General features: G+C 43.9%; 1 long non-coding RNA gene across 1 annotated transcript; it reads left to right on the forward strand.

The window, feature by feature from the left end:
- The first annotated feature begins 354 nt into the window (after positions 1-354).
- On the forward strand, positions 355-7,271 carry LOC142776894 (uncharacterized). Its single transcript, XR_012887865.1, has 3 exons — positions 355-1,184; positions 1,430-1,533; positions 5,359-7,271. It is a non-coding gene; the product is annotated as an uncharacterized LOC142776894 (long non-coding RNA).
- The last annotated feature ends 5,018 nt before the right edge of the window (positions 7,272-12,289 follow it).

A 12,289-nucleotide genomic window follows, 5' to 3' on the forward strand; every position in this document is an offset into this window, starting at 1 on the left:
GTTACTTATAAATGTAACACGCTTGTAATTAGTTCAGTGAACTGGGAGCGCGGGGGTAAACACAGACACAAAGCAAAGAGGAAGCGCAAAGCATGAGCGCTCTTCGCTTTGTGTCTGTGTTTACCCCCGCGTTCCCAGTTCGCTGAACCATCATGAATTACCAACTGGCCCACCTTTCCATCCTATTGCAATGCTTGTAATTAGCTGAGCCTTATTAAATTACTACTTTGTGTTGAATTCGAGGGTCTGACTTACTTATGTTTGAAGTTTGAAAAACAGCACGTCGACAAAAATGTGCTCTATTTTCGGAAAAAGACGTAGCTCTATTCGCATTTGATTCTAGGGTCGCGAAAATGTGGAATGATTCTGCATTCATTCCGATTCTGGAATGGCAACTCCGCAACAGTGCGGGCGCTTGTAGCGATGTTGCAACGAGCGCGTCTGTGTGTCGACGGCGCCTACCAATTTTTACAAACGTGGAATAGGTCTATAGCAATAGTCAAGTGTACGACTATTTAAAAGCAGAAGCAGTTACATTTTTGTGTGCTATGCATAGACTTATATAAGGAAGACGTGATCTCGCACGAAGTCATACATCATAAGGAGTAATGACACTAGTGAAGTTCCTGGGAACTACCTTACAGACAAATAAAAAAAAAACTTACGTAGTTCATTTTACGTCCTGTTTTTACGCATTCATGATTTCGCGAGTTTAAAAAAACAGGCATTAACTCTTCATAATTGTGACTAGCAACGACGTGCTTCCTTTTTGCGATTGGCGTAGGAGTCGCAGAGCCCGAAGAATGGCCGAAGCAAGAGCGTCTAGACAGCTTCTCATGTGACATGGTGTGCTGCGTCATCGGCCTTCTTCGGTCTATTGTCTAGCTCCCTCATTTCTTTGTTCTGGCTTTGCATGCTGTGCTGGGAGCTCATGCACCGATCAGTGCCGTTCAAGTTACATTCGTACGCGCACGGGCGCCTGTGAGGAGACCCGCACCGCACTCTCCTATCGATGGCAGAGGTGCGTTTCTCTCACTCGCAAGTACGGCCCATATAATGCGCGCACGGCTAGCAGTTGTCCAGACGAACACGTTGCTCGATCGGCGCACTTCGCTACCTTCTGCCATCAAGACCTCTTCCACGGAACCGAGTCCTCGATCTACCAGCGGGACCCCTTAGTGAAGGTGAGACTGAGTGATTAAGAAAGTCGTAATTCTTCGTTTTGGACTCTTATTGGGTTGAAAAGAATCGTTATGCGCGAAATCAGGTGGTGCATGCAAACGTCGCGTTTACACGAGTGTGCCGGCATCTCTTGCGTATTGCGCTTCTCGGCGCTATCGAAGTAATTATATTACTATGCGTCAGCGTTTACATGCATGTGGATAATCCCTTTTTGTATACTGAACAATCTGAAACGAACGTTTTTCAGGTGACCGCCATTCTCCGGTGCTTGGAGGAGGAGGACACACGCCGGCTACTGGTGCCTTTCCACTGTTCTCTTCTCACTGATACGCCCGTGCTTTCAAGTGCCATGTAAGTCGAACCACCTGGTCGTCCCGCTTCGTATAGAATCACATTTATGTGAAGTCATTCATTAACGCATTAGACTACTACCGCCGTTCACGTGCGTGCGATGTGTCACTGCCCCATTCACGTAAATGGGGATTGTGTTTACGGCAATCGTCGCCAAACCACAAGGAATATATCCGGGGATGCTGTGGTGCTCCTTGCGATGGTGAATCATGCCAGTGGTAGCCTCCTCTCTAGTGCTGTGATTATTAGATATAAAATACAGTAGCATTGTAGTTTTCAATACATGTAGTGTGCAAAGGATTCCCTATGAGGAGGTGGGGCCAAGTTTCATCAAAGCGTTCCCCTTTGGTCGATCTAAAGAACGGCATGCTTCAAAATGTTTAAAACGAAAAAGAGAGAACCGCCCAAGCATTCGGTACAGATTGTTAACCAGCGAAGCTCAAGCGTGCGGCCACAGGCGGTTGCAGACGTCGCAGCCGAAGCCAAAGGGCCGTCCGAGAAACTCCTGCCGAAACTGGGCGTTGGCCCGGCGAAAACGGCGGCACGGCTGCGAAGGGACTGACGGTGCTCCCACCAATGGCGCGTGTGATTGGGTGTAACGAGGAGAATGACGTAACTGATGGAGGAGCCAATGGAGACCGTTATTGTATCTCGAGGGCGGGGGGGGGGGGCGCAGAGCCATATACAGCTCTCAGTCTACTTCGTCCTGTTGCTGACAAGCCTGAAGGAAATGTGGAGCTGGGCAACCTTTCTCCTTGGTCTGCTCTTTCTTCGTGCCCTCTCTTCCACTTTTTTTCCTTGTCACTTTCCATATTTATATTTCTGTTAATTTTTTTGGTCCCACTTTTTTGCCTTTCTCTCTTGATATTGCTCGCCTGCCTCCTCGTTTTACATTTTTGTTCGTGGTTATGCCAGCGTTGCGTCACGCGACGGCAGCCGAGCCCGCACAGAGCTCGGCGCGTAATACCGTCATCGAGGCGCTCGAAGAACAATATAAAAGAAGACTTCTCTGTAGAGCGAGCGCGTGTTCAATATTCTGTACAGATGGCTGTGCCACATCTGGTTTCGCCTGCGTTACGCCCAGCAACAGCATATGTTCACAGCATGTGACAGACTGGCCTTCCAAAAGTGTTCCGCGCTTAAAAATGAATTGATGCGATGGCGTTCTTGCCATAGTGACCTCTTTGGTTCCTGCGTTTCTGCGGGTAAAGATGAAAAGAGAACAGTCCTTGGAATGTGACTCCGGGGCCTTCGGCCGCCGTTATCCCCCAAAACCTGCGTGGCCACAACCCTACTTTTTCAGCAATGATAGCTTGGGTTTGACTTAGAAAAAAAGCGTAGTGTGAACTTCTCCTCCTCCCGCCGCTATTGTTATTACGACTGTCATCATTCCCCTGCCCACCCTCGCGCGCACGCTAATGATAAAATATTATACCACTAAGAAAAGTGTAAATGTAGGGGCTCGTTTTCTTTGGTATACACAACATAATGAGAACTAACCGATAATAATGCCAGGGAAAGTATAGGGGATGACATTAGAAGTAACTGTAATGTAATTGTGATGAAAGTGGACGAAAAGATAACTTGCCACTGGCAGGATCCAAACCTACTGGTGTTCCACACTCACCGCCATGGCAACAGGTGGCGCTGACTGACGCTCTAATGTAGAGTTACTGTATATGCTACCTTTAGGCAGCAAAGTTGTGCCAAGGTACGCCATTTTGGGTTTAAATGTGTTGCGGGAAAGCAACTCGAACCCACGTAGGAGCAACGCTCGTGCTTCAGAGTGCCACATTGTCCGTCAATATTGAGCAACTACAGTATTAACATGGCTTTATTCATTCTTCGCTTTCTTTCTATCTTTTAAAGGTATGAGTAAAACTCGGTTGCTCCGGTAACACCTAGAAGCCTAGATTTGATGCTTACGTTCTTGGTATGTAATAATAAAACAAAGTGCGTCGGCTCGTTGAGCCAGTAAGATGGTTGGTTTGAACTAGCTTTTTTCTTTATGGTTGGTTACACTAGCTTCGTCTTCTTTTCCACTGTTTTTCCCATTTCCAATTATAAAACTATTTTTGCACTTTCGATCGCTATCGAACCAGTTAGGGGTGTGTTTTTTTTCATCGTTTTGGACGCATTCGTTAACTGTGTTAGGGAGCCAGGTGTAGTTTTATTGCCTTCAACTAAATCGAGCTGGATTGCGATCGAGAGTACCGTGCGACACCTATATTACGCGCGGCTTTCTAATACGCTCGCATTACAATCACGGTTCACGACAGCTAATTTGAATTGTTGTTCAACAGCCCTGTCGCGCCCAACATTCCTTTTGCGTAAGGTTTGAAAGCTGCACTGAATTCACGTAATTCACGTGCTAGCCACAACACCTTCTCGATTTGAATAAGTATATTTTAACTTGTTCTCCCTTTATTTGTAGTGCTATACCAGTCAGACCAATTGGGACGTATGCAGCAGACACACGCTGACCAACTCTGCAGGTATAACTTAATCACTACATCTGTGGGTAATACAAATTTAGGAAGTTTGCAGAGCCATAGATAGATAAAAAGAAGTCAAACATTTCTTCCTTCCTCACTCGCGGGGGTGGTGTCCTCATTGAAATCAGTAATCAGTTACCATGTTCCGTTATTAGGATCGACTCAGACTTAGAATTTTTGTGGGTGTTGGTTCAGGCACTGCCACAATCTGTATTATTAGGTGTTTGCTATCGGCCTCCACATAACAATCCTAACTTTTCTCGCGCACTTCAAAGCATTTTAAATCAGCTTACATCGAAGTATCCTAAAGCTGAAATTGTTCTTTTCGCTGATTTCAATTTTCCTAGTATCAACTGGGAACATGACACTTCTACCACTAACTCAGCAGAAACTAGTGATTTTCTCAGTGTTGTTCTTGATTACAAACTAAAACAGTTAGCAACGGAGCAAACGCGTGTCAGGCGCGATTCCTCTAATATTTTGGATCTAATACTAACGACTGGTCCTGATAGCCTGTCTTCAATTCACTATCTTCGTGAGATCAGTGACCACAAAGTTTTACATGCAGACTTTAGTTTCAGCCCTGTTACTCGTCACATACACAAGAAAGTTATAACCTTATACAATAAGGGTAACTACGATGCTATAAATAATGAACTTACAATATTTCTTCCGACATTTCAGTCTAAAATTGACCACTGCTCTATTCAGGAGAACTGGCTAGTTTTCAAACAAAAGTTGAGTGACCTAAAAGCCAACTTCATCCCTAAAACCACTATTCGTGTTAACAGTGATAAGCCATGGTTTGATAAGTGTTTGCACCGACTAGACAACAAGAAAAAGCATACATTTCGGACGGCCAAGCTAAAAGGAGGCTACCACAACTGGGATAAGTACTACGAGGCTGAAAAAACCTATCTGACGGCTATCCGTGACGCTAAGTTCAAATTTTAACAAAGATTTGCCCAATATGCTAACTAACGATCCCCGAAAGTTTTGGCAGGTGATTAACCCTAAAGCAGTTATCAGCTCCACTCTTACTAACGAATCTGGGAGGTTCTTTCAGACACAGAGTGCGCTGATGCTTTCAATAACGCCTTCACATCTGTATGTACCAACGAACCAAACACACTCTTACCTGTATTTTCTTCTCATACCACTCTTGCCGTGCCTGAAATCACTTTTACTGCTGACGGTATATCATCCCTCATTGAAAAGTTGAAGTTATCATTAGCATCTGGACTTGATGGTATTAATGTCAAACTGTTGAAAAATATACGTCACATTGCGTCGGAGTACCTTGTTTTGTTATTTTCGCAATCTCTTTCAGCAGGCATCATCCCAGACAGATTGTGAGAAGAGCCTGCACCACTACTGTATCGCAGGTAACATCATCCCAGAAAATTGGAAAGTGGCAAAGGTAGTTCCTCTCTTCAAATCTGGTAGCAGGAACTCTCCACTAAACTACCGACCGATCTCTTTGACCAGCGTACCCTGCAAACTCATGGAACACGTCATTTTCTCTTACGTCATGAACTTTCTCGACTCCCATAACTTATTTTATCACTCTCAACATGGGTTTCGTAGGGGTCACTCTTGCGAAACCCAGCTTGCCATCTTTCTCCGTGACCTCCATGCCAACCTCGACATTAACAAACAAACCGATTCTATATTCCTTGGTTTTGTGAAAGCCTTTGATAAAGTACCCCACAAACGCTTAATATTAAAACTGTCATCGTTAAACTTGCACTCATATGTACCCAACTGGATAAAAGAATTCCTCACTAACCGCATGCAATCAGTGTTTACAAATGATAGTTTGTCTGTCCCTCTTCCGGTAACATCAGGTGTACGGCTCTGTCCTTGGTTCTCTTTTATTTCTAATTTACATTAATGACCTTCCGATGCACGTATCTTCAAATCGCCGCATGTTTGCTGACGACTGTGTCATTTATCGTACTGTCACGGACCGTTCTGACCAAATGTTATTACAAGAAGACCTTAACCATATCTTACAATGGTGTGATGACTGGCTTATAACCTTAAACCCCACTAAATGCAAACTAATCTCATTCACTCGCCGTCTAAACCCTCTTCGCTTTTCCTATAACATAGCTAACGTCCCTGTCGAATCAGTAACCACTTACAAATACCTTGGAGTCACTTTATCCTACAATTTGTCATGGAACACTCACATTATTAAAATTGTATTAACATCTAACAAAACCCTGGGCTTCTTAAAACGCCACTTACGCAGCGCTCCGTGTCATGTAAAACTACTTGCTTATACATCATTAGTTAGATCTAAGTTAGAATATGCATCTCCCATTTGGAATCCGCCTGAAGTTGTTTTTACAAATTCCCTTGAATCCATTCAAAATTGTGCAGCTAGATTTATTCATGCTTCGTACTCATACGACATCAGTGTTTCATCCCTCAAAGCCGCGTATAACTTATCCCCTTTCTCATGTCGCCGATGCATCGCAACCCTCTCATTATTTCACAAGTTTTCTCACTCTTCACTTAACCGCCCTCCTTAGATAATCCCTGCAGCTCACATATCTCGTCGCACCGGTCATGCGCTTCAATTATTTCGCCCGCGTGCCCATACTAAAACATTTTCTGCTTCTTTTTTCCCACAGCAGCAAAAGACTGGAATGGCCTTTCCCACGATATTGCCACAATCACCTCTCTATCAAGCTTCATGCATAATATTTCAAATGTAACTTCACATTTATCATTGTGACAAAAATATCGATTGTATGTTACCCACCCCTTATGTAATACCCTCTCGGGGGTCTTTAAGGAAATACAAATGAAATGAAATGAAATAAAACAGAACAATAAATCTTTCTCTGGCAACATCCACTGCACCCGCGTCTAATCCCATGGACTGTAAGTAGTACAATTTACTACAGAATGCACTTGATACCACACTTCTCCCGATCAACATTACTACAATACCGAATAAGTGCGACGAGAATAACAACAGCCGATGTCAACTAAACTTGATCTGCCCGGAATTATCGTAGCGTTGGCTTCTCCGCAGTGCAGTTGAACCATTTATGACTACGTGATGACGCTCGGCGAATAGGGGCACTGAACTCTTGCAGGCGGAGCGAGCGGCACCCGGAAAACAGTGGCGCAACTCTGCTACCGAAAGGTAGCATATACAGTAACTAAAGGTAGCATATACAGTAACTCTACTTTAATGTATTGTCTAACGCCGCCTTGGAGGGTGGAGACAACAGCGTCGTCTGCTACGGCGTCCGCCATCACGATTCCTTTCACGATGGGCAGCCAACGGGTGTCGCGCGGCTGCAAACAGAGTTTGTTTTGTCGAAGCGTTTGGTGCTCAAGCAACATGGAATAAATACAAAGTATCCACATCGGAAGTGTGAAAGTCTGAGATTTCTATTCTCTAGTCTTCATTTTTAATGCACCATTGGCAGCTTCAGTTTCTCGCGGCTGAACATTACCGTCCACGCCAGCCGCGTTAAAACCTTCAATTGGCATCTTTTTGGACTAGTTAGTAACTAGTAATAAAGGCTAAAGATGTGAAGCACACACACCCAAGTCCCATGATCTGTCATGTGTCTGTGTGTTGTGTGCCCTCCACCAATTTGCCAGCCGACAAACAAAAAAACAGAAAAATAACGTGCTGTTCTGAGAAAAGAGATGTACTGCGATTGCGTTACTTATAATTCAAAATTGAATAATTCGAAAGCAAGATATGCAAATATCTTGTTTTTGAATTATTCATCAGTTACCTCATTTACAAACTGCACCCTGCAACACACAGTATTTTGAATTTTGATTTCATTTTTTTTACATTACTCCGAACAGCATATTGTCAAAAATTGTGAAAAAATTTGCGCTTGTTTCACCACGAACCTTAACCAACATGCCCAACTGACAGTCATCCTAAACATAATATTGTATTCGGTGCTCTACATGCAGTTTTTATCGCATTAAATTATAACTAGCACGCAGACGTTGACTACCAAACCAGGTTTAGCGTGTTTTCCGCAGGAATATATCGTAAATTAGTAGTTTTATAAGGCGTTCATCGATATTGTTAAAATTAAGCGACCACACGACTTTACATTATTGTGAAAGCAAATTGCATTGAATATACGGCAATTTCAGATGTCACAGATTCATTTTGACCATTTATTATACTTTAAAAACAAGCCTTACAGCTCACTGTAAGTTAGCCGCAGCGCATGTCTTTTCTAGGCAGACGACGATTCTCCTGTCAATTCCCGTTTGGTCATGCCAACCCGGCCGGCAGGTTGCTGCTGTCAAAGCCAATGGGTTGATAAGAAAGAAGTGAAAGAGTCTTGGTTAAAAAATAACAGGCGTAGTGATAAAATATTTTTTGACAATGAACTGATGGGATTCACGCTTTCATGCGATGTTACAATGACAAATAGTAAAAGGTGCCCGTAGAAAAAAGCGCACAACGTAGGCGCACATCTTCACGCAACTGCACCTTGTGTACAACAAGCGATTATTAACAACGAGTTTTGTGCTATCTAAAAGAAACGAGTTAAATACGCATGTACACAGCACGTAATCGAACGTGTATTGCACCCGGTGCATTGGTGAATGCGGTTGAGCCCGATATGAATTAAATATCTAAACATTGTTTGGTGCCCTTCTGCAGCGGGCGTCCTTCAAATCAGGCTCGAACGCGATCAAAAATACCCATGGGATGGCGCTTTAAGTTATAACTACCGAAATGCAGAAATGGTATAACTTAAGTTGCACAAAGCAAGAACGGTCCGTGGGTTGCCACTTGTCGCGCTTAATCTTTAACAGCCACAAGAGTCGCCTTGTCGTATCTTTGGGAAATCTGAACATCCTTTTAGCCATTTCGCGAGCGGTTTGTGCCCTGTGGCACGCAACACCCGAGTATTTTGCCCGAGAAAACACCGCGCACGTGTCTTACTCAACCAACCGTGACGAGACGTGGGGAGCCGAATGGCGGCACTCACCCCTTAAAACAGGGACTCCACCTTGCAAGGATTGATTTATTTGTGGGGTTTAACGTCCCAAAACCACCATTTGATTATGAGAGACGCCGTAGTGGAGGGCTCCGGAAATTTTTACCACCTGGGGTTCTTTAACGTGCACCCAAATCTGAGTACACGGGCCTACAACATTTCCGCCTCCATCGGAATCCACCTTGCAAGGAGGCACGCGCTTCGAGGAACCTACTCCAATGTAACTCCTACGTAGAGGAGACACTCCGTTGCATTTCGCACTGAGTTTTGAGGGTGAGGGTGGGGAGATGAACGGAGGAGCAGCGGAGCGCACTAAGCGGCGCTTGGAAAGATGGAGATTGTTAGAAGAGGCCACGGAAGAGGGTCGCTTAGTGAACGCCCCCCCCCCTTTTTTTCTTTTTTCTAATATAGAGTAGGTCGTCCCTCACATCTTTCTTATTAGTGTTTTTCTTTTTCTCTTAACTGGAGTTTCTATATTCCTGTATTTTTTATTACCAAGCCGTCATAATGCGGCGACCCGTTATAAAGGGAACGGCACCATATCATTGTCATCATCATCATCATCATCATCAACGCTTAAATGCAGTTATATATTTTATAAAGGGGACATAAAGATAAGCTCCAGCACACACGCACACACATGCCCCCCCATATATATATATATATATATATATATATATATATATATATATATATATATATATATATGTATATATATATATATATATATATATATATATATATATATATATGTATATATATATATATATATATATGTATATGTATATGAGGTCTAACAGACAATAACGCCAAGAAAAGTATATGGGAAGTTATAAGGCCAATTGTAATGTAAATGTGAAGAAAGAAAAGTGGGTGAAAAGATAACTTGCCGTGGGGAGGATCCGAGCCTGCGACCTTCGAATAACGCGTTCGATGCTCTGCTCTACCACTGAGCTATCACGACAGCTATCCCCCCAGCCACTTTATTGGGTATATATGTGAATTTAAACGTGGGAGTGTCAGTCAACGCCACTAGTAGCCATGGCGGTGAGTGTGGCACACTCTATATGAGCCTGTTTGGCGTCACGTAGCTCGCGAACTCATTACGAGCTGGCAGCTGACCAATAGTCGCTCGTATACAACCTAAAGGCACCAATTCTGCTAGTACGAGACCCTCATTAATGAATAAAGGAAACAAGTGTACACTTAAGGTCAAATTTTTTCGTGTTTAGACACAATATTAGCGAGATCTAAGACAATAATGCCAAGGAAAGTACAGGCGAAGTTATTAGGCCAATTGTGATGTAAATGTGAAGAAAGAAAAGTGAGTGAAAAGATAAGTTACCGTTTATATATATATATATATATATATATATATATATATATATATATATATATATATATATATATATATATATATATATATATATATAGCTGACCAATAGTTCCTCGTATACAGCCCTAAGTCACTAAGTCTGCCAGTACGAGACCCTCGTTAATGAATAAGGAAAGAAATGTATACCTAAGGGCTCGTTTTCCGTGTTGTTACACAATATTAATGAGATTCAACAGACAATAATGCAAAGGAAAGTATAGGGGAAGATATTAGACCAAATGGTAATGTAAATATGAAGAAAAAGTGACTTTGGGCTGTATACGAGGGACTAATGTTCAGCTGCCCACTCGTAACAAGTTCACGTGCTACGTGACGCCAAACAGGCTCAAAAAAGTGTGCCACACTCTCCGCCATAGCTACTGGTGGCGCTGACTGACACTCCCACCTTTAATTCACATATGAACCCTATAAAGTGGCGGGGAAGATAGCTGTCGTGGTAGCTCAGCGGTAGAGCATCGAACGCGTCATTCGAAGGTTGCAGGTTCGGATCCTGCCCACGGCAAGTTATCTTTTCGCCCCCTTTTCTTCATATTTACATTACAATTGGGTCTAATATCTTCCCCCCTATACTTTCCTTGGCATTATTGTCTGTTAGATCTCATTAATATTGTGTAAAACACGGAAAACGAGCTCTTAGGTATACATTTTTTCCTTATATATATATATATATATATATATATATATATATATATATATATATATATATATATATATATATATTGCCACGCAGTGTTGGTGGCATGCTTTGGCTGAGTAAACCGTTGTCCCCACTTCGAGTTCCTGTCTATCGTTTCCTCTCGTGACAGACTGGTGGTGGACCTGCTGGGTACTGTACTACAACGTCTTATGCCTGCTTGTCCTGAACCAGAAGCAACCACCGCCAGTGCACCAGGGTCTGCTGATATCTATCGAAGCAGCCACTGCCTTCAAAGACTACCACCACAGTACGGCCCCTTGGCAAGTTCCATGAGAACAATTTTTGCCACATCCGCAACCCAAACCAAGCACGACCCATTTGCTAGCGTACACTGTGTAATCAACACGCCTCGCAAACCCAACCCGTTCCACGGCGATGCCGGTGAGAATGTCGAAGACTGGCTTGACCATTTCGACCGGGTCACTGCCATCAACGACTGCGACGATCGCCGTAAGTTGAAGGACGTGTACATCTCCCTCTTAGGCGCGGCAAGAGTGTGGTACGAGAACCACAAAACTTCATTCACAAGTTGGCAGGAATTCCATCTGCAGCTTCGTGAGGCGTTCAGTAACCCCAAACGGAAAGAGAGAGCGGAACAGGCACTTTCTTTGCGGTTTCAAATGCCAAACGAGAGCGTCGCAATGTTTGTCGAGGATATGTCGCGATTGTTTCGGCGGGCTCAACCCCACATGCCAGAAGATAAGAAGGTGCACCTGCTAATGCGAGGCGTAAAGAAGCAGCTTTTCGCAGGCCTTGTGCGCAACCCTTCTACGATTGTGTCGGAGTTCATACGTGAGGTCACAATTATGTAGCGCATGCTTCGGCAGCGGTTGTCGCAGTATGAGTGTCAGACGGCCATGCCCACTGCGTGCTCGCTTGTATCAGGAGGTGATAACAGGGAGGCCCTCACAGAACTCATACGGCAAGTTGTACGCGAAGAACTTCAGAAATATCATGCAGCGTCCTCTCCCAGTAGCGCTGCTCTTACGGACGTTGTTTGTAACGAAATGAGGCAGTTCGCTCATTCCTCTCAACCATCGCAAGTTGAACCTCCCACGCTTTTCTACGCGGATGCCCTACGCCTCTCTTCCCCGTCGACGGCACATTTTGCTCATCCACCTGCTGTGACCCCTCGACGCTTTCCAAGTCCAGCCCATCG

Source organism: Rhipicephalus microplus, chromosome X (genome assembly GCF_043290135.1).
Source record: "Rhipicephalus microplus isolate Deutch F79 chromosome X, USDA_Rmic, whole genome shotgun sequence".
NCBI lineage: Eukaryota > Metazoa > Arthropoda > Arachnida > Ixodida > Ixodidae > Rhipicephalus > Rhipicephalus microplus.